Consider the following 23,019-nt stretch of genomic DNA (forward strand, 5'->3'; position numbering starts at 1 on the left):
AGAATGGTCTATGGGTTTGAAATCATGCAAAAAAAATGGAAATACTAGCTATATGAAACAATACAGACTCACAAGATAATTCATGACAGTTGTACTATCTTTGAGATTAAGATGTTTGCACAATGTCTGGATCTCGCACTCCTGGAGCACCAGGTTAAATTTGTAAGCCTCTATTCCTGGGGCAGAGTCTTGCTTGACAATCTAGAATTGTGCCTCCTTTTGTTGGACTTGTTACGTGCTGGCTTCTCGGCCTTTTGGCTAAGATCAAGTGTAGTATCTGTTCTTATCAGTGCTTATTTGATTGAGAAGAGACCATGATCATTGCCTTTTGATCCTGGGGAAGCTTTGAGTAAAATGGCTATAACCAATTTTCGAGCTTTGGGCCAGGGAGTGCGCAACACCGTTCGGGTGGTCGTGAAGGACAAGGAAGGAGATGCACCGGTCGATCGCACCTTCTTCATCAAGAAAATTCTCTTCGATTGCTGCGGATTTCAAGCGACGGATGTCTTCTGCCTGCAGGATTTCCCCAGCAGTGGATACTTCGACGTGACGTTCCGGAACGTGGCGGGATGCATCAAGTTCCTGAAGGCGTTCAAGGAGAAAGGGGACCGGGCTCCACTGTCGATCCTCACAGCGGAGCCGCTCTTCACGCTTCCGTCACAACGGGACCGGGTGGTGACGATTCACCTCTACAACCCCCATGTTCCGGTGGTGGATGTACTCACCTTTCTCGCCAGGTACGTCGAGGTGGCCGGCAGCAGCACTGATGTCAAGGACCCCTTTGGGATCTGGACCAGCAAGCGGCAGGTCAAGGTGACCTTGAAGGTAGATCCCAGTGGAGCCATCATCCACCCTCCCTCCAGCTTCACTATCGGGAGAAGTCGAGGCTTCTTGGTCTACGCTGGGCAGCCCAGAGTTTGCCGCACCTGTGGCAAATCTGGTCACATGGCAGCCAACTGCAGCACGGTTGTTTGCAAGAACTGCAAGGAGGAAGGCCATCAGACCAAGGACTGTAAGCAGACTAAGTGTTGCAACTTGTGCGGTGCGGCAGGCCATCTCTACAAAACCTGCCCCAAACGTTGTCTCAGCTATGCTCAGGCGGCAAGGTCCAAGGAATGGCCGGGCGAAGGTTCGACGAAGGCGTCCGCTGTTCGAAAGGAGACCAGCAACCTTCTCCGCAGTGAGGAATTTCAACCTGAGAAGGAAGGGGAGGCGGCTGAAACCAACGACCCAGCACCTACCCAGCGCCCGGAAACCCCTCCTCCACAGACAGAATCAATGGAGGAGGAGGCAGCAGATGGACAAACAGGTCAGTGGCAAGTGGTCCAGAGGAAAACCACAAAGAAAAAACATCCCAAAGCCACCACCCAAACCAGTGGCAAGAGGAGGCTCTCTTCTGAATCAGACTGCAACAACTCCTCTTCACTGGACGGGGAAATGCTGGAACGACAGCCCCTTCAAAAGAGGCGGCAGAACTCCGAGATGGATGATAAAGCATCTCAGCCCCCGGGCACTGGAAGCTGTGATGGGCCCGGCGTGCCCCAACCCCAATTCCCCACACGTAACGACGTGGCCAACGCATCTCAGCTCCGGGACACCGGGAGCAAAGACACGTCTGGCGCAACTGAGCTCCGGGAGACCGGGAGCTGTGATGTTTTCGAGGAGGAACAGATGGAAGCAGCTGAGGACAACCCAATGCTCTCTGCCTACAAGACCCCCCCCCGATGTCACCCGAGCGGCACAAACCCTGCATGAAAAATCAGGAGGGGTTTCTGAGCCCAACCAACGTGAAACTGCTTGCGCATACGATGGGTATGCAGGAACATCCCGAAGGGGAAGGACTGGGACTAGCGAGGACAAATGGTATGGGAAGCAATAACTAATTTTTAGTAAAAAATGGGTGTAAGAATTGCTTCCATTAATGTGCGTAGCATTAAATCGACTACGCGATGTGTTTCAACCTTGGATTACCTTGCCAAGGTCAAAGCTGACCTACTGTTTCTGCAGGAGTGTGGAATACCACACCTCAGCACCTACAGGCAGTGGTCGCGATGGTGGTCCCACGGGCCATCGATCTGGTCGGGGGGTAATGACTGCCGTTCCTCCGGCCTGGGTATTCTGCTGCGGGGAGGTAACTTCACCATCTCCGAAGTTAAGGAGGTGGTGGGCGGCCGCCTCCTCGTAGCAGACGTGATGTACAACAACGCTCCGCTCCGGTTGATCAACGTGTACGCTCCGGTACAACGCAGCGAGCGGCTGACCGTCTTCCAGCAGCTCCCACTGCTGCTGGCGACATCCAGGCCGGTCATCCTAGGCGGTGACTTCAACTGCATCATCGATGCGGCTGGACGATCCGGCAGTGACGACAGCAAACTGGACGCTACGTCCAGATTCCTAATAGAAACAGTTAAGGATGCCAAACTGCACGACGTCTTCAGCAAACCTGCAGACGGAGCGCAGCGCAGATACACATGGTCAAGATCGGACGGACCTGCCCGTTCCAGGATTGACTTCCTGTTTGTGTCCCGTGCTGTCACGGTCGGATCCACCGACGTCAAGCCGGTGTTCTTCTCCGACCACTGCCTCTTACTGGCCGACTGTCACTTACAGGACGACCAGCGGGTTGGCAGAGGGACGTGGAAGCTCAATGCGACACTGCTGACCCCAGAGAACGTTGAGGAACTCAAAAGGGATTACAATGGTTGGAGGACCGTGAAACCCCTCTTTGAGTCTCCAGTTCACTGGTGGGAAGCGATTAAGGAGAACATCAAGAGGTTCTTCATCCACAAAGGTGTTCAGAAGGCGAGAGAGAGACAGAGGGAACTGTCCCGACTCCAGAAAATTATGCAAAATCTACTCCGGTTGCAGTCAATGGGGGTCGAGGTCAAGGAGGACCTCCAAGAGGTGAAGAGCCAGCAGGCCTCGCTCTTTGCCAAGGAGGCCTCCAAGATCATCTTCCGGTCCAGAGTCCGCTCCATCGAGCAGGATGAGACGTGCTCGCGTTACTTCTTCCAAAAGGTACACAGAGAGAGCTCTGTTATCAGCAGCCTGAAGGAAGAAGATGGCTCGGTAACGTCTTCGCAGTCCGACATACTAAGGATCAGCAAATCCTTTTATGCTGGGTTGTATGACGCGAAGCCCACAGACAGCAGAGCCTCCCAGTCCTTCCTGTCATCTATCACAGAGGTCTTAGATGACAGCAGGAGGGAGGGACTGGACAAGCCGCTAACTCTGGACGAGCTGACAAAGGCCGTCGAGTCTTTCGAGGCGAGTAAAACTCCCGGGAGCGACGGCTTACCGGTCGAGTTGTACTCGGCCCTGTGGGACTGGGTCGGCCCGGACCTGCTGGAAGTATACGAGAGTATGCTCCTGGCCGGTAGCATGTCAGAATCCATGAGAAAAGGCATCATCACCCTCATTTACAAGCAGAAGGGGGAGAGGGTAGAAATCAGAAATTGGCGGCCCATCTCACTGCTTAATGTTGATTACAAGATTCTGTCCAAAGTCATAGCCAGTCGAGTCCAGTCTGCTCTGGAGCTGGTGATTCACCCCGATCAGACCTGTACTGTACCCGGCAGGAAGATCTCTGATAGCCTCGCGCTACTCAGGGATACGATCGCCGACGTACGGGACAGGAGGGTGGACACCTGCCTCATCAGCCTGGACCAGGAGAAGGCTTTTGACAGGATATCGCACACCTACATGATGGACGTGCTTTCCAAAATGGGGTTTGGGGAGGGAATCTGCAATTGGATCCAACTGCTCTACACAAACATCAGTAGCGCAGTGTCAATCAACGGGTGGGAATCTGAAAGTTTCCCGATCAAATCTGGAGTCAGACAGGGCTGTCCTCTGTCCCCGGTCTTGTTTGTTTGCTGTATTGAACCCTTTGCTGAGTCTATTAGGAAGGATGCGAGCATAAGAGGGGTGACAATCCCAGGCAGCGGAGGCACTCAGGTCAAAACCTCCCTGTACATGGATGACGTGGCCGTCTTCTGCTCGGATCCGCTGTCCGTGCGCAGACTGATGAGCATCTGCGACCAGTTCGAACTGGCCTCGGGAGCCAAAGTTAACCACGGCAAGAGCGAGGCCATGTTCTTTGGGAACTGGGCTGACCGATCCTTTGTCCCCTTCACCGTCAGGTCAGATTACCTGAAGGTGCTGGGGATATGGTTCGGAAGGGCCGGGGCGTGCACCAAAACATGGGAGGAGCGAGTAGCCAAGGTACGACAAAAGTTGGGCATGTGGGGGCAGCGATCTCTCTCCATTGTGGGTAAGAACCTGGTCATCAGGTGCGAGGCGCTCACGTTGTTGCTCTACGTGGCGCAGGTCTGGCCCATACCCCACTCCTGCGCCGTGGCAGTCACCCGAGCCATTTTCCGCTTCGTCTGGGGATCTAAAATGGACCGGGTCCGGAGGGACACGATGTTCAAATCTCTGGACATGGGCGGGAAAAATGTACCCAACGTGGCCCTCATCCCGATGACCACCTTCGTGTGCGGCTGCATCAAGCTATGTGTAGATCCCCAGTACGCAAACTCCAAGTGTCACTACGTGCTGAGGTTCTATCTGTCCCCGGTGTTGCGAAGGATGGGCCTGGTCACATTGCCGCGGAACGCTCCGTGCAGTTGGGCGGCGCCGTACCACCTATCCTTCGTGGAGCAGTTTCTGCGGAAAAACACCTTTGACCACCGGTCCATCAGGCAGTGGTCTGCACGGAATGTCCTCAAGGCCCTACGGGAAAAGGAAACGATGGATCCTGTCGGATGGTTCCCCGAGCAGACCGTCAAAGTCATTTGGCGGAATGCCTCATCACCAGAACTTTCAAACAAGCACCAAGACGTAGCTTGGCTGGTGGTGAGAAGGGCCCTCCCCGTCAGATCCTTCATGCACACCCGAAGTCTCGCCCCCTCCGCACAGTGCCCCCGCGTTGGCTGTGGTGGGGAAGAGACGGTCGCCCACCTCCTCCTGGAATGTGCCTTTGCAAAGCAGGTGTGGAAAGAGATGCAGTGGTTTTTGTCAAGGTTCATCCCAAGCAGCTCTGTAACACAGGAGTCTGTGCTCTACGGGCTGTTCCCAGGGACGCACACCGAGACAAACATCAACTGCTGCTGGAGGACTATCAATTCGGTGAAAGACGCCCTTTGGTCTGCCCGAAACTTGCTGGTCTTCCAGCGCAAAGAGTTGTCCACCACCGAATGTTGCAGACTGGCACATTCCAAGGTCCAGGACTACGTGCTGAGGGACGCACTAAAGCTTGGGGCAGCCGCAGCAAAGGCTCAATGGGGAAAGACCACAGTGTAAGGTTCCCCCACCAAGCTGGACTGAGGGGCTGGAACCATGGGAAGCACTTCGAACTGTATCGTTAATATTCTCAATTGCTGTAAATGTAAAACTGTAATTGACATGACAATTGTGAAACGGAAGGGTTGGGAAGAAACTCATGACATTATTGAAAGAAACTGATCTCTTTTGCAATGTTTGTATTTTTTCGTGCTGTTTGGAAACTGTTTGGCAATGTAATTTTTACAGATTTTTATGAATAAAGTATATTTTGGAAAAAAAAAAGACAAGTTTCAGAGGTCAGCCCACCCATTTTGTGAGCCTTCCATGGAGTCTCACAAAATTTACCAAACAATCCCATGTAAAATCCTTTGACTATCACATAACGCATACAAACCAAACGAAGAATGAATAGGTTTTCTGTCAAATTTTAAACTTATTTTACTTCAGAAAATGAGTCATAGAGAGTGGAATCTGTTTGTTTATTGAATGAAAACATTGTTTTCCTAGGAACCAATCATAAAATAATCAATTCAATTTTTCTATCTACTTGCAGTTGGCAAGGTAAATACTAGGAGCCAATCAAAATCCTAAGTAATTAGGATTTAAAGTATATAAACAATTGCAAGAATTACAAATTTCACAATAGCATAATTAAAACTTAGCTATAAAGTCATTCTTGTGTGTTGGACTGTCTACATTAATATTTTCACTTGAAGCCTTCAGCTTCTCTCAAAAGCCTGGACTTGGACTTGGACTTGGACTTGACATTTGTGCCCAGAGCTATGACGATTAGTGGAAGACAGGCCCCACCATCTGAGTCTGGGCAATGTGCTTGATTTCCCAGGGTGCAACAGTAGCATCTTACCCGCCCAACTGTTCAAATATTTCTCTTCACTCTTTAATAATATGTTCGGTTATTTTCAAAATAATTTGAAGAAAAACGAAAAGAAAATTTTCAAACATATTTTTCGGGTAAAGTTACATTCTATTGGATGTGTGTGCATGTGAAAAAGACATGGAAAGCAACAGCAGAGTATGACTTCAAATGTTGCAAACAGTGCTGGTTACGCACCTGTGGAAGCTTTGATACTTGAATTCCAAGCAACATTTTCCAAAAAAATGTGTCCATCCACAACAATATTTTAGTTAATGAGTTTTTGAAAATGATTTGGATACAAACTAAATAATGAATAGGTTTTCTGCTAAACTTTAAAAGTATTTTATTTCAGAAAATGTGTCACAGAGTGAAATCTGTTTGTTTATTGAATGAAAACAGTGTTTTCCCAGAATCCAATCATAAAATAATTCAATTTTTCTATCTACTTGCAGTTGGCGAGGAAAATACTAGTAGCCGATCAAAAACATTTATTTCATTGACTCTGGGAAGATCGCTTACAAATGTCTTAGAAAATTCTTTCACTGGAGATATATGTTGTATGATCCAGGTGTAAATAATTTTGATGTGATTTAATTTTATGTATTTTTACTTTTAGCATATGAGACTTATCTTTGGAAAGAAAGGGGATGTTGTATGATTGCTTTTAAGATCTTAGCATGCAATGAGCTGTGACCAGGATGCAGTCATGTGGCTACAAGCCTGAGTCGCTCTGCAACTGCAACACCCAAAGTAAGGTTCTGTACATAGTTAGCTCTGTACTGTATAATAGGGTAGCTGTTAATAAACCTGTTTGAGATCTTCAACAACCTGGACTCCACGCATCTTGTTTATGTTGCATCAGACAACACAAAAATAACTCATTCCAATATATACATCCCCCACCCTTACAGCAGTATTTCCCGCCTCATTGTGGGACAACTGCTGGTTGCATTTCTAATTTTATTACTATGAAACAAGTTCTTGATCAGCATTTTGACACACTACCAGTACTGGAAAACTTGGTAGCTCTGTACACTCTCAGGATCTGGAAGTAAGAATCTTTACTAATATATAATATATTATCCGCGCTTTACGAATGTCTAACATTTGACCTAAAATCGTCCATGAAATATATTATGATGAAATTTAAATAATTTTCACTCAAGCTGTGGCTCAGATGGTAGCGCTGTCGACTTTGTCAGAAAGTTGTGGGTTCAAGTTCCACTCCAGGACTGAGCACAGAAATGAAGGCCAAAATTCCAGTGTAATACTGAGAGAGTACTGCAGCGTTGGAGATGTCGTCTTTCAGATAAGACTTTAAACCAAGACCCTGTCAGACTCTCAGGTGGACGTAAAATATCCCATGGCACTATTTTGAAGGGGAGCAGGGAAGTTATCCCTGGTGTCCTGGCCAATATTTAACCCCCCATGAATATCACAAATATAGATTACCTGGTCATTATCACATTGTTGTTTGTGGGAGCTACCTGTGCCCAAATTGGCTGCCATAGTTCCTACATTACAACAGTAATTGTGAAATGGGCTATATAAATGCAAGATTTTTTTTTCTTTCTTTCAATCACATTTCATCCACAGACATAAAATTACCAACCAACTGCTCTTCATTTAATATGGAAAACAAGCACACAATTTCACAATTTTTCTTGCATTCAGATGAGAATATGTTTTATTGTACATTTTCTATACAAATGAACCATGACTGATTAATAGCCAAATGAAAAGTAGAAAGAAAGGTCACAGACTTAAAATGATAAGCTTGTTTCTCTTTCAACAGATACTGCCAGACCCTGCTCCACATTTCCAGAATTTTCTGTTTTTATTTCAGATTTCCAGCATCTGCAGTATTTTGCTTTGATTATGGGAAATTTTTCATAATTTGTGTAGGTAATCTCATAGAATCATAAAATGGCTACTGCACAGAAGGAGGCCATTCAGCCTATCATATCCTTGCTGGCTCTCTGCAAGGTCAAATCAGCTCAGGAACAAAGGGACTTGTAAAAATGAGGAACTGAAAGTAATTAGTATCAATAAAGAGGTAGTACTCAAAACATTAATTGAATTGAAAGTTGATAAATCCCCTGGACCAGATGAGATACATCCCAGAGTATTGAAGGAGGTGGCTATAGGTGGATGCATTGGTCATATCTTTCAAAATTCTATAGATTCTGGAAGGCTTCCTGCAGACTGGAAAGTAGCAAATGTAACCCCACTATTTAAGAATGGAGCGAGGGAGAAAACGGAGAACTACTGACCTGTTAGTTTGACATAGGAGTAGGGAAAATGTTAGAATCTATTATAAAGGATGAGATAAGTGGACACTTGAAAATAATGATACGATTGGGCAGAGTCAACATGGATTTGTGAAAGGGAAATCATGTTTGACAAACCTGATAGAGTTTTTTCTGTATGTTACTTGTGACATAGATAAAGGAGAACTAGTGGATATGGTGTATTTGGATTTTCAGAAGGCTTTTGATAAGGTCCCACACAGGACGTTAGTAAACAAAATTAGAGCACATGGAATTGGGAGTAATATACTGAAATGGATTGAGAATTGGTTAATAGACAGAAAGCAGAGAGTAGGAATAAATGGGTCATTCTCAGGATGTCAGGCTATTACTAGTGTGGTACTGTAAGGATTAAACTTGGGCAACAGCTGTTTACAATCTATATAAATGATTTGGATATGGAGACCAATTGTACTCTTTCCAAATTTGTGGATGACACAAAACTAGGAAGGAATGTAAGTCGTGAGGAGGATCAAGGGGATTTGGACAGACTAAGTGAATACGCAAGAACATGGCAGATGGAATATACTGTGAATAAATGTGAAGTGATCCACTTTGATAGAAAAAACAGAAAGGCAGAATATTTCTTAAATGGTGAGAGGTTGCGAAGTGTTGATATCCTAAGAGACCTGGGTGTCCTTGTTCATGAGTCACTAAAAGGTAGTATGCAGGTGCAGCAAGCAATTAAAAAGGAAAATGGTATGTTGGCCTTCATAGCAAGGGGATTTGAGTACAGGAGTAAAGATGTTTTGTTTCAATTGTATAAAGCCTTGGTGAGACCACACTTGGAGTATTGTGTACAATTTTGGTTTCCTTATCTAAGGAACGATATACTTACTATAGAGGGAGTGCAGTGAAGGTTCACCAGACTAATCCCTGGGATGGCGGAATTGTCTTATGAGAGGAGATTGCAGAAACTGGGCCTTTATTGTCTTGAGTTTTGAAGAATGAAAGGTGATCTCATTGAAACTTAAAAATTCTTACAGGGTGTGACAGGTAGATGTGGATAGGATGTTTCCTCTGGCTGGTGAGTCTAGAACAAGGAGAACAGTCTCAGAATAAGCGGCAGGCCATTTAAGACTGAGGTGAGGAGGAATTTCTTTACTCAGAGGGTGGTGAATCTGTGGAATTCTGTACCCCAGAGGGCTATGGAAGCTCAATCATTGAGTATGTTCAAGACAGAAATTGATAGATTTCTGAATACTAACATCATCAAGGGATATGGGGAAAGTGAAGAAAAATGGCGTAGAGGTAGATGATCAACCATGATCTGTTTAAATGGCGTAGCAGACTCGATGGGCCGAATGGCCTCCTCCTGCTCCTATTTCCTATGATCCTATGATCCTAGTCCCACTCCCCAGTCAATTCCCTGTAGCCCTGTATTCTTTTCTTCTTCAGATAATTATCCAATTCCTTTTTGAAAGCCATGGTTGAACCTGCTCTCTGGCAGTGCATTCTAGATCCTAACCAATTGCTGTGTAAAAAAGTATTTTCCTCATGTCATCACTAGTTCTTTTGCCAATCACTTTAAATCCCCTGGTTCTCGACTCTTCTGCCAATGGGAACAGTTTCTCCCTATCTACTCTGTCTAGCCCCCTCATGATTTTGAACATCTCTATCAAATCTCCTCTCAACCTTCTCTTCTCACCAATCTATCGATGTAACTGAAGTCTCTCATCTCTGGAATATTTCTTGTAAATCATTTCTGCACCCTCTCCAATGCCTTCAAATCCTTCCTAAAGTGTGGTGCCCAGAATTGGACACAATACTCCAGTTGAGGCCAAACCAGTGTTTTACAAAGGTTCCCTGTAACTTCCTTGCTTTTGTACTCTCTGCCCCTATTTGTCAAGCCCAGGATCGCATATGCCTTATTAACCGCTTTCTCAACCTGCCCTGCCAACTTCAACAATTTATACACATATACCCCCTGGTCCCTCTGCTCCTGCACCTCCTGTATCCTTTATTTTATATTGTCTTTCCTTGTCCTTCCTACCAAAATATATCACTTCACACTTCCCTACATTAAATTTCATCTGCCATGTATCTGCCCATTCCACGAACATGCCTATGTCCACTTGAAGTCTAATTCTATCTTTGTCGCAGTTCACAATAGTTCCAAGATTTGTGTCACCTGCAAATTTTGAAATTGTGCCATGCAGACCCAAGTCTAGATCATTATTAAAGATCAAGAAAAGCAGTGGTCCTAATACGGACCCCTCGGGAACCCCACGTTATACCTTCGTCCAAACCAAAAATCAAACAACCCTCGACACACTTCAGAAACTCTTCCCCCTCTCTGCCCTTTACACTATTTGTATCCCGGTCAATAATTGGATAATTAAAGTCTATAGTTTTTGGAACTCTGTAATTTCTTTGCAAATTTGTTCCTATATATCTTTCCCACTAGTTGGTGTCCTATAGAATTACAGCCTATAATGCTATAGTATCTCTATTGTTTCTTAGCTCTAACCAAATAGACGCCATCTCTGACCCCTCAAGGACATCCTTTCTCTCCAGCACTGTAAAATTCTCCTTAATCAATAAATACTGCCACCCCTCTTCCTTTCTTTCTTTCCCTATCTTTCCGGAACACCCTGTATCCAGGAATATTTAGTACCCAGTCCTGTCTTGTTTTCAGCCAGGTCTCTATTATCATTACAACATCATATTTCCATGTGGCTACCTGTGCCTGCGGCTCACCAACCTTATTTACCACACTTGATACATTCATCTGCATGCACAGTAAACCAAATTAATGCCTTATTGCATTCCCTCTTTCTCTGGCCCTGCCTAATACCTTACTATTTCTTACTCTAGTGCTATCTGTCTGTCCCAATTCTTTATTTTTCCTTTTTAATGTTGTCTGCTAGTTCCCAGCCCCCTGACAAGTTAGATAAATCCTCCCCAACAGTCCTTGCTCTGTTCAGGTGCAAACCATCCAGCCTGTTGTCACGCCAATGTGCTTTGTTGAATGATAATTTTCTTTAATCCACTGACTGGAGATTTCATTTATATTTTTTTGAAGAAATTTGAAAAAGAACAGATAAAAAATTAACTTTGCTGGCAGCTTACGATGGCCACCTAGTTTGCAACACGGTATCCTACATTGCAAGGCCTGTGAGGAGGGAGACAAAATGTCTGCTCATAACCCAGCAATAACCGAGACCCAGGAAGTTTAAGGGAGCTACCTGTTCTTTTTAGCAAGAAGAGAAACACTGCTACCATGTTTGAATCACTGAGTGACAGTCATGCGACAAGCCCCTCCCCATCTTTGGTTTTAAGCTTGTGTTTCTCTACAGCAGAAAGGAGAAGCTTCTGGTCTCTGACACGTCAAGACCCAAGTGGGGGTTCTCCTCTCTCTCCCTCCCTCTCCATTCCAGCTTGAAAACTTCAAATCCTGCTTGTTGAGGGACCACCTTTGCATACTCCGGCTACAATCAGAAACCCCGTTGAAGGAAATCATCCGCATCATTATCTCCAAGACATCCACCAAACCAGTCATCTACGTCTTTAGGCTAAAAGCCTCAGGACCACTGAATTCAGCAAGAAGCCAGTTGAATCATCAAACCCCACAGACTGTATACCCCTTTTTTTAATTGACTCTAACTTAACCAATCTAACCTTCCCCACTCTGTAACCTATTTGTGGGTGTGTGTAAACCTCTAGTGTCTGTCTGTGTGAGTTAAAGTTGGCGCATAGTTTGATATTTTCATTAGTTCGGTTTAGGTCGGTATACGAAAGACCAACGCCCGCATACAGCAGTTTGACTGGCCAAAATTACACAAAGATGTGGTGGAGTACTGCAGGAGTTGCCACATGTGCCAGGTTGAGGGGAAACCCCAACCTACAGTGAAACCTGACTCCTAAGTCCTGTGCCTGTGTTAGGAGGACCCTCCAGCAGAGGGCTGGTGAACTGTAAGGGACCCCCGCCAAGAACAAAATGCACAAGGCTGGCAAAAGTTTAGAAAGGGAAGGGGAAAAAGTGACCAAGAGGGCAGGTTAAAGGAAGTCTGGGAGGAATCCCAGATGAAACCCCTACAGTCCTGTCAGCCAACCCTGAAAAATGTAAAAAGTTAGACCCCACATCCTCCTGTGTAAATGCAGACACTAGAAGCACCCCACCAGAGTTGTTAACAGCATTTTCAGGAACCTGCAGAGACAAAGAAAGACCTTTAGGGGGCAGAGAAACCATGAGGGTGATTCCTCATCTAGTTGAAGTGCCACAGGGGAGTGCAGTAGAGTCTGCACAAATACCTGCAGGCAGGAATGTCCCAGAGGACAAAGGGGAGATTAGCAAAGAATCCTCCCCCACAGGCAGAACCCACCCATCCCCCTTTTCAGACCTCAACAGGAACAAAGACCCCTAGGCAGCCATGGAAATGGGCAAACGGAAGAGAAATTCCCCCCAGAGAAAGAACCACATGTCTATTGGGATGCCAAAAGGGGGTCAATTAAAGCAGCACTGGCACCAAGAGAAGACTGGTTGTAATAAGTTTTAGGATTTATGAATGAATGGGAATGAATGAGAGAAATGCATGTTTTTTTTCTGTATCTTATATTTTCTCTCGACCCTTTTAATGAAATGTGCCTTTTCTCAAATCGCATTTCATTCCGCTAGGTGTAGAGGTGTCATGCTAGGCCCCCACCTGCCAAGAATGAGACACATTAATTTTGTCATGCACATTTATTTTAAACTGTTACTGGAGTGAAGAAAGGATTTGTTAAACAGATCAGTCGTGGCTGAAAAAGACATTTGCATATTAACAGACGGTGATTGGAAGGACAAAAGACCATTCCCTGACACATTCAACCCACAATGGAGCTTGATCACCAGGTATTGTATGTAAGAGGAGTATTCCAGAGACTACTAAGGTGATATAATCCAAGATGTGGTCAGACCAGTTAGTCACATGACTAACCTGCTTGGAAAACTGGGATTTTCTGAATTGTACAAACTGTTTGATCTAAGAGTGTCTGTTTGCTCCTGGACTGAGAAGATCTCGCCTGTCTGCTCCCATCTCTTTCCCACAAGCCTCTGAATCCACTGAAGACACATGAACCCCAAGAGAGAAAAGTCTCCTACAGCGAACAAGGTTTAAGAAGAATACTGGGCCGCAACGAAAAGCAAGATCTACCTACAATAAAGGACTCTACAGTGAGCTCGAAGAGCCATAACAAAAACTCTTCAGATATTGCGTCAAAATTTCCACTTTATTTTTCTTCTGCTCTTTTCTGTCTCTATTTGCCTGTGTGTATCGCGTATACATGCTAGCGTGGGTGTGTTGTGTATCTGTAGGTGCTAACCGAATTAGAGTTTAAGTTCAATAAATTCCAACTTTTCTTCTTTAAACCTAAGAAAGCCTGTTTGTGCTGGTTTCTTTGCCTTATAATTGGAAAGCAGTGAACAAGAGGGAGCTAAAAATACGATGTGTTTAAAATTAAACTCTGTTTCGATAAAACTAGGTGAAGGCTGAAAGGGAACCTTAGACCTCTTTCTCACCTGGTTGTAACACTATGATCAAAACAAGAACCAATCAAACACCTGCTGAATTGGCCAGTACATCCATTTAAAGAAAGAATTAAACATGTTGTGATCAAACAAAGAGAGGGAAAAGAGGGATGCCCTTCGACCGCTCCTCACTTGACACTGTACAGGTCCCATCTCCCCCAGAACAAGTCCCAATTTCCCAGGAAGCTAAAGCTTTCCTTTCTGCATCATTTCTCCAGCCATGCATTCATCTTTTCTATCCTCCTATTTCTATACATACTAGCGTGTGGCACTGGGAGTAATCTGGAGATTACTACCTTTGAAGCACTGCTTGCTAGTTTCATTCTTAGCTCCCTAAAATCTGCCTGCAGGACCTCATCCCTCTCTATCTATGTCATTGGTACTGATATGGACCACAACTGCTGGCTGTTCACCCTCTCCCCTCAGATTTCTCTGTAGCCACTCAGTGACATCCTTGACCCTGGAACCAGGGAGGCAACATACCATCCTGGATTCATGTCGGCCGCTGCAGAAATGCCTGACTGTTCTAACTATAGAATTCCCTGTCGCTATTGATTTCTCAGTCTTTTTCCTGTACCCCTTTACAGCTGAGCTGGCTGTGGTGCCTTGGACTTGGCTGTGTCTGCACACCCCAGAGGAACCTACACTCTCACCAGCATTCAGAACTGAATACCGATTGGAGAGTGAGATGCATTCAGGGGACTGCTGCACTATCTGCCTGGTCCTCTTTGACTGACTGGCAGTCACCCATTCCCTCTCTGCCTGCATACCCTTAAGCTACGGGGTGACCACAACCAGAAACACTATTCACCTAGCTCTCAGCCTCATGGATGCACCACAGTGACGTCAATTGCCATCCAAGCTCCGGAAGGTGGAGCTTGAGCTTCTCCAGCTGACAACACTTTCTGCACATGTTGTTGTTCAGGGCACAAGAAGCATCCTGGAGTTCCCACATTTTTTGGGATGTGCATTCCACAGGTCTCAGGATCCTTGCCATACCTCTATTTATTAAACTCACTAAACTTAACAGAAATAAACAAAAGACATATGAAAGTCTTGTTAAAAAAAACTCACCAGTCAGCATCCTCCCTTGTGCTGATGATACTTTTAGTTTTTTTAACTTGCTCCCTGACACTCATGCTCATTCCGCTCTGCTGCTCTGTCCCCAAACTCCTTCAGCTATCCTCTCCTCATCTTGGGGTTCTTTGAATAACCAATCATCTATCTACTGTCCTATGATGGCACTCCTTGATTTTTTTTTGTTGATTTGTTCTCGCAGCACTCTCTCTGACTCCCGCTGATTCCCCATTGCCACTGTTACCTGTTGGTCTCCAGCACTGTTTCCCCTCAAGATCACCCTTTCTGAACAATCTATATCCAATATTTATGATGTAAATGATCTCAGCTTTTTATAAAAAATTTGATTCCTACATCTCCTCTCTGGTTGAAAATTGCTGATGTTGTTGGGAAGTTTCATGAGCACTAAAAGCCGTTCAGCACTTCACCCTTTTATCTGTTTAAGTCTATTCTGTGAGGCAATCAATGGTTATAATTCTTTTTAATATAGCAGTTTTCACACTGAAACATCTCAAAGCACTTTTACACAGAATATTTTTGAAGTGCATTGACTGCTATGATGTTGAAAAACATGGCAGCCATTTTGCATCAGCAATGTCCCACAAAGAGAAATGAGATGAAGGTCAAGCTGATCTGTTTTTTGTGGTATTGTTGAAGTGATGATTGTGGCCCAGATTATCGAGGTCTTTACCATTCACCTAAACCAGTGAAATAAACAGACGGAATCTTGGTTTAATGTCTTTCCAAAGGAAGGCATGAAAGAAAGAATGGCTTATGCCTCACTTCCTCAAGACATCCCAAAGTGCTTTACAGACAACAAAGTACTGTTGAAGTGAAGTGTAATGCAGCAAACGTGGCAGACAATTTTCACACAGCAAAGTCACACAAACAGCAATGAAATAAATGACCAAATAATGTTTCATTGATGTTGGTTGAGGGATAAATATTGGCTAGGCCATTGGGATAAGTCCCCTGCTCTTAGAGTCAAAGAGTCATTTACGGTCTAGAAGGAGGCCATTCGCCCATCGAGTCCATGCTCGCTCTCCGCAGAGCAATCCAGTCAGTCCCATTGATCTTTTACATTCACCTGAGAGAGCAGACGGGACCTCGGTTTAACATCTCATCTGAAAGATCACAGTGTCAGCCTTGATTATGTGCTCATTGGAAGTCTTAGGAATGGGATTCAAACCAACAACCTTCTGACTCAGAGGGGAGACTGCTATCAACTAAGCCATGGCTGACACCAATTACCAATAACACAGCTGGCCCTCAATAATGTTCTAGAGTGTTGGCCTAGTTTATGGACTCCAGGCACAATTTTCTGACCTAGAGGTGAGAGTGCTACCAACTGAATCAAACTTACAGACGTGGTGATTTGGCTGGAAGTGGAGGAAATAATCAGTCAATTAAATACCCAACAAATGGGTAAACTGAACAAGTTTAGTTTAGTTCCAGATCCAACTAAAGTGGATTTCCTCTAAACTTTTTCTATTCTAGTAAGAGAGCTATGGAAAGGGTGCAGAGGAGATTTACTAGGATGTTGCCTGGTATGGAGGGAAGGTCTTACGAGGAAAGGCTGAGGGACTTGAGGTTGTTTTTGTTAGAGTGAAGGAGGAGGAGAGGTGACTTAATAGAGACATATAAGATAATCAGAGGGTTAGATAGGGTGGATAGTGAGAGTCTTTTTCCTCGGATGGTGATGGCAAACACGAGGGGACATAGCTTTAAGTTGAGGGGTGATAGATATAGGACAGATGTCAGAGGTAGTTTCTTTACTCAGAGAGTAGTAGGGGCGTGAAACGCCCTGCCTGCAACAGTAGTAGACTCGCCAACTTTAAGGGCATTTAAGTGGTCATTGGATAGACATATGGATGAAAATGGAATAGTGTAGGTCAGATGGTTTCACAGGTCGGCGCAACATCGAGGGCCGAAGGGCCTGTACTGCGCTGTAATATTCTAATTCTAATTCTAATTCCAGTTTCTCTATTCTCCCCTCTTAACGAATATCTCTCATCCTTTGTACTATCTTAGTAATTCTCTTTTCATAGCCTTCAAATCCTTCCTAAAGTAAGCCTAACCAATGAATTATATAGGTTTATTTCTGCATTTCTACTCATGCCCCTATTTACAAAATCCAGGATCCCATTTGTTTTTTTTTAATCGCAGCTTTATTAATTTGTCATTGACTTTTAAAGATTTGTATATTTCAAACCTTAAGTCTCTAATTTTCTATTCTATTAAAACTTGATCATTCATTTCTCCTCCCCTTATTCATCCCCCCAAAATACATCACCTTATTATTTCTCCATATTAAATTTCAACTGGCATCTATCTGCCCACTCTACCTTGTTCCACCTCCCCCACCTCCCTCCACCCCCGCCCCCTCACCCCAAAGTAACTTACGCTGCTCTTCATTGTTAACAGCATACCTTATTTTTGGATTCTGATTTTGTGCCTTTGTACCTGGATCCAGAGGATATAGTGGAGACGAGAAATGGAAGCAACACTGACCCAATGTGGATACAACTGCCTCCATTCCAACATTTCAAAAACAAAACAATCATTAACCACTACTATGCTTTCTATCATTTAGCCGACTTCCTATCCACGCTGCCACCTTGTGAAACACTTCTGTCTTTAAAAAATCCATACCCACTACATCCACTGTATTTCACTTATCAATACAATCATAACCAATGCTACGCTGTGGTCTATTGTTACCTTATTTATCTTTTTCTCCTTCTGGAACTACATCTTTATGATTGAAAATTGAAAACAACTGTGCATCTTTAATTAAAATATATCAAACAAATTTAGAGATTTATCAGAGAGCCAACCCAATTTTGCTCCTGCTTATCACTTTAGTTAATTATCCGTTGTCAGTTCATTTTTTAGGATGGACAATATTTTTAAGTGGTAGAAGAATATGGTATTGACTATGTAAAATAAAACATTCATGTTACCTTGCAAAAGGGGAACATTAAGTTATTGATAAAGCATCTGAATTCCTAATTACTAAAATGTATTATTTCTCAGTGGAAGGGTTAAAAACAGGCAGATACAGCAGAAACAACACAGAACTTAACTGGAACAGATACTGAAACAGAAGAGCTGTGAAAGCATATCTGTGAATGTCTGGAGGCAACACAAAAATGTGAATGGAGCTACTGTCGTAAAAGGGTTGTAGTAACCCAGAAATAACTTAATGATTCTTGTGTAGTTAAAGTGCAACTAGTGACATACCATATAAGATCTATGCAAGAGGTGCAATTCCTATTGTTTAATAGGCCATTTATACTGCTATTTTTTCATTGATGTCATACAGAAATCGAGGCCCATCAATGCAGTATTTGCAGTAAAACTGTGGTGTCAAGTTGGTAATTTGAAGACAAATGTAATTTTGTCAAGCGGCATGCAACCACATCCAGGAGCTTCTTGCTGACTAGCATAAAATAATCTTTCCAATCTTTAAAGACAATGAGGTAGTCTCTGCTTTGGGTGTAATTCGTAATCTGGGAGCAAATTGTGCTCAAAATTACATTATTTTTCCAAAGTGAAGTTAAAGTTCAAGTTTCTGCTGAAAAGTATTTGCGTTATTACAAATGTTAAACTTTCCATGAACAAAGGCAATAAACCAGCATAATAGAACATAATTGTTTATTTTTCTTAGTAAACTAATTATGTTAATATTTAAATACTTTTTTTAAAAGATGCTAATTAATGCCTTTGCACCTAAATAAGTGTCTTTGAGCAAATTGTGGTCAGACAGGTGGGCCCTGGCAATCAGTTGGGCGGGTCATATTCCAGCTGTGGCGCCTGAGCCCTGGGGTTCCAATTGCTGTTGTGGGGGGCCTCTCCGTGGCCCATGGAGTAGCCGTAGCTGGCAATCCCCTCACGCTGTGGTGGCCTGTCCTGATGCCGGTAAAATACCAGTGGATGTGGGAAATGGCCCTTATAGGGAAGTTACTTGCCTCAATTGGCCATCTGATGGGCAGCCATGCTGCTGAAGTTCCCACCACTGGTAATACATCACGACAGTGGGAAGAAGTCAAGCTTCCCTCCCGACACCTTCCCCTGCCATGTTACAAGTCCTCCCGCCTTCCAGCCCGTCTCAAAAGGGCTGGTAAAATCCAACCCGTTGACTCCCTTCCTTCCTAACCCCACAAACAGGATACCCAATTGAATTAAAATGCATACATAGAAAACAAGTTGAAATTGTTGCAAATATGATCATCTTGAATGTGTCATACAAGGTTGTAACACATCTTCACTTTACTTCCATGACCATGTTGGTTCCTGAACCCCAAGATCACTCCAAGCCAGGTATTATCGTGAGACAATTTTAGAAAATCACCATTCTCCAGAAAGGTTTTATTTGTTGACCTCATAATATAAAATATATCTGATTAGTACAGATTATTTTACTGCAAATACTGTTAAAATATATATCAGAAAATGAATGACCCAATACCTTAGTGATAAAATTAAACTTATAATACCCTTACATCTGTCATGTTTTATGATGTTTTAAGGTCGCAAAGGTCTGAACTATACACCCATTGATGTTTCGCCAGTGAATGAGTGCACAGCACCATAATCTGAGACAGCTCTGAATATCATGTTAGATTTTACAACTTCCATTCATAAAAGTCAAAGCTGTATAAATTATTTTTTAAAAATTAGGTTTGTAGTACTGAGTTTAATGCAGTAATATAATCAAGGGTTCAGATGAAGTACTTGAATTTTGCCAGTTGTTTATGAGGTCATTGTAAACCCCGATTATATTATCTTATATTTTGTCCGACCTATCCATTATTCCATATATAATGGTTCCAGATAATAAAAGGAAGGGTGCACTCAATTACATCTTTATGTGCTCAGAAATGTCCCCAGCAATGTTCCATCTTTAAAAACAATTCATAAACTCGACTTTAGTTATTCTTTCCTATTTGTTCCAGTCACAGACTGCAGTACTTGTGCAGAATGTAATGAATAAGTAATTACTTGGAACTTAGACAAATTTAAAATTTATAATGTGTTGAATGAGTAATGGTGAAATTTCCTATTAAATGTACTGTAAAGGTTTCCTTTTGTGCAACTCTTCTTGTCCTGATTTATTAATGACTGCATTATTTGTCAGCAAAACTCTCCATAGTTTGGGCCTTAGACAAAAGCACATTAAGGCAAATCCCTGACCTGAATTATTAGCGACAAACATTTTAGGTTTTGGCCAGCAGTATAATTATTATTAATTTCATAATTTTAAGATCTGCATGACCAAATTCTGTTATTTTCCCTGCTTTCAGTGGAGCATCCACCGATAATATCATAGTTTGATTCTCAGTTATATTTTTACATTACCTTCACAACTTGTAAATTATTCAATAGAACAGTGCCTCCAAAATCAGGGAGTACTAATACTTTGGCAATTGAATAAAAACTCAAGGGTACTGAGCATCTCAAGTTTTAAATGTTTCAATATTACTCTTCTCAATGAAAGTTTTGCGCCCATTCATTTCCTTTCCTCAAGCTTAGTTGGTAGCACTCTCACCTCCTAGTTAGATGGTTGTGGGTTCAAGTACCAGCCCAAAGACTTGAGCATAAAATATATGCTCCAGTGCAATACTGAGAAAATGTTAGACTGTTTGATGCGTCATCTTTCAGATGGGATCTGAACTGAGGTTCCGCCTGCTGCCTCAACAGTATGTCAAAGAAGAGCACAGGAGTCCGGGCCAACATTTATCCCTCAACCAACAGCACTAAACAAAAACAGAAAGTGCTGGAAATACTCAGCAGGTCAGAACCGATGAAAGGTCACAGACCTGAAAAGTTAACTCTGCTTCTCTCTCCACAGTTGCTGCCTGACCTGCTGAGTATTTCCAGCACTTTCTGTTTTATTTCAGATTTCCAGCATCTGCTGTATTTTGCTTTTATACCACTAAACAAACAAATTGTTTGGTGATTTATCACATTGCTATTTATGGGACCTTGCTGTGCACAAAATGACGACTACATTTCCTACATTACCCAGTGACTATACTTCAAAAGTACTTCACTGGCTGTAAAGGGCTTTGGGACATCCTGAAGGCATGATAGGTGCTTTGTAAATGCAAGTTATTCGTTTCTTTCTTGTATGTACACTAAGCTAGAGGCTGTCCAATACTTTTAAATATTGGCTCGTCATGAATGAGCCTGCACAGTTTCTGCAGACTACACATAACACCCTCTCCAACACATCATCCTGACTTGGATTTATATCGCCGTTCCTTCACTGTCTCTGTGTCAAAATCTTGGAACTTCATTCCTAACAGCACTGTGGGTGTACCTACACCACATGGACTGCAGCAGCTCAAGAAGGCAGCTCACCACCCCCTTTTCAAGGGCAATTAGGGATGGGCAATAAATGCTGGCCGAGCCAACGACGCCCACATCCTGTGAAAGAATAAAAAAAACTTGATGTCCATGCTTCAGTGAATCACTTTATAGTAATCAGGTGTGAGAACCCTGATTGAGATCAGGTAACTGAGCAGAGAGCTTCCTGGTTAAATGTGCCAAGTACCATCTACTAACTACTGTATGGGGAAGAGGCTTCTGGGAAACTGAATTTCAAGCAGTAGTTCAACTTTTCAAAGTACATTAGTTCAGGATTTAATTTGAATTAATCTTTTCTGTTGCATTATAATCTATTTTCATTACCTCTCTTTCACTCAGGTAACATATACTGTCAGACTACAAGTGAAATACAGTTGTCACATAATAAACTAAAAACGAGTCTTTGGAGATTACAGTTTAACTAGAGTCTGCAGTACAACAATGCCACTAATAAAGTGGTTGATATACCAGTCATTGTTTCTACATTTATAAAGGTCAGATTATCTTGATTTTACGTTTTGCACTATTCACTTGTGCTACCTGCTAAAGTCCAACATCACAATAGGCCAGCTGCCAATTAAGTTTGGAAACCAAAATGCAAAAGTCAGGTGACCGAAATCTGCAAAAGAAAACCAATGCGATTCTTTCAATGTGGCTGGACAGCATTCTAAATGAACAATCACAATTCCTGCATAAAGGATGCAAATCATCTGGTAAAATCTATATCTACGTCTATCTGTCATATGCCATATTTCAATATACATTACCCCATATTTTATATTGGTATATCTGGCATCTATATTGAGCAGAGTACATAATGATTTGTAAATGAGCTGTTTCAGTAAATCTATTTTGTGATGTGGGAACTCATGATATAATGTGGCATGATGCCAACAAAATTTGGAAGATTCCTCATTCTGCCCTTAGTCTGCAGTAATTTACTTTCTTAAACCAGTGCAACACTGGAGGCAATAAAATTAGACTCAGTACCCTTCTGGTTGGAGAATAGAAAAGTGTGCAAGTTCCTGCTGTTGAATCAGTATTGGAAAGAGGTCAGGATGTGCATGCAGGGCTGAGATTTTACAGCCCTCCCCCAACGTGGGATCGCATGTAGTGGCGCATGGAGAATTGAGAAGGGGGTGGGGGGAAGGGGCGCAGAAGGGCCATTGCCTTCCCATAACTGCGCGATATTTCTGGACTTGGGACAGGCCGATGACGATCTTCCCGTTCAGAGGCGAATTGAGGCCCTTAAGTGGCCTATTAAAGGCCAATTAAGGGCCTCTTCCTACCGCCACTGGGATCTTATCAGCGGTGGGGTGGGGGTTGGGAGGTAGCCTCCACCATGTGGAGAGGATGCTTTGTAAAATGAGGCACCCTCCCTGTGGACTTTGGGAGGAGGGGTCCATCCTTCATGGGCAATTTGTGGCCCATCGAGGACCCCACCGGCAACAACATTACTCCCGGGAACCCCCCCTCGCCCTGGACTGAACGACCATCAGCCCCCAAACCCCTCGCTAGGGCCTTCCGGACTGGCCCTAGCCACCCCGCCTCACCTACCTCTTTCTGGGGTTCCAGCGCTGGGCCTGGGT

The 23,019-nt window shown here is 43.6% G+C and overlaps 1 pseudogene; it reads left to right on the forward strand.

Annotated features, from left to right (window-relative positions):
• Window positions 1–238: 238 nt before the first annotated feature.
• Window positions 239–347, forward strand: LOC137379303 (U2 spliceosomal RNA; annotated as a pseudogene).
• Window positions 348–23,019: the final 22,672 nt, after the last annotated feature.

Source organism: Heterodontus francisci, chromosome 17 (assembly GCF_036365525.1).
Source record: "Heterodontus francisci isolate sHetFra1 chromosome 17, sHetFra1.hap1, whole genome shotgun sequence".
NCBI lineage: Eukaryota > Metazoa > Chordata > Chondrichthyes > Heterodontiformes > Heterodontidae > Heterodontus > Heterodontus francisci.